Genomic DNA, 737 nt, shown 5'->3' with positions numbered 1-737 from the left:
CCATAGGATACATGAGATTACCCTTCTCCTCTCCATAGGATACATGAGATTTAACAATGACATGTTCTGACAGAATGTCAACTTTCCCCTTTCTCCCCCAGTAGATTTGCATTCACCCAGTTCTAATATGGTAACATGAATAAGGATTGTTTCAAGTTAGAACCCAACACCTGTAAAAGCTGTCTTACTGAACATACCTGAGCTTGTGTAGCTTTGACTCATGTCTCACAATAAGTAAGGCTCCTTGGAGAGAGATCTTGCTGGGGGGTAAGAGTGAGGTCCACTCTGGAGGCACAGAGACCCAGGACTCTCCCCACAGACCTGCAGGTTTTCCTGGGTAACTCTCCTCCCAGTGACAGGGTGGAGCCCAAGGCCTGGAGGAGAGAGGCCAACTGCTGGTCCTCCTCTCTGGACCTCACAGGGACGGATTCACACACCCTCTGGAAGAACCTGTCATCATCACAGCTGAAACAGCAGAACATGGGGGGACATGAAATCAGACATTTAGGAGACAGTCCAAAAGTATTGGGACAGTGACACATTTGTTGTTGTTTTGGCTCTGTACTCCAGCACTTTGACATGATACAATGACTATGAGGTTAAAGTTACAGCAATGTTTGTACATACAGTGCCTTGCATTAGTATTCAATCCCCTTACATACGTTTTATTGTGTTACAACCTGGAATTAAAATGGATTCAATTAGAATGTTTTTGTCAAGAGATTACTCAAAATACT

General features: G+C 44.2%; 1 protein-coding gene across 1 annotated transcript in view; it reads right to left on the bottom strand.

Moving 5' to 3' along the window:
* The window catches only part of LOC121559655, a gene marked incomplete at its 5' end in the record, with an annotated part of 4,651 nt that extends 4,186 nt beyond the window's left edge, over positions 1–465 (bottom strand). The window contains 1 exon segment of the mRNA XM_041872780.2: positions 198–465.
* Positions 466–737: the final 272 nt, after the last annotated feature.

Source organism: Coregonus clupeaformis, unplaced genomic scaffold (genome assembly GCF_020615455.1).
Source record: "Coregonus clupeaformis isolate EN_2021a unplaced genomic scaffold, ASM2061545v1 scaf0992, whole genome shotgun sequence".
Classification (NCBI taxonomy): domain Eukaryota; kingdom Metazoa; phylum Chordata; class Actinopteri; order Salmoniformes; family Salmonidae; genus Coregonus; species Coregonus clupeaformis.
This window is presented reverse-complemented; position numbering and strand designations above follow the sequence as displayed.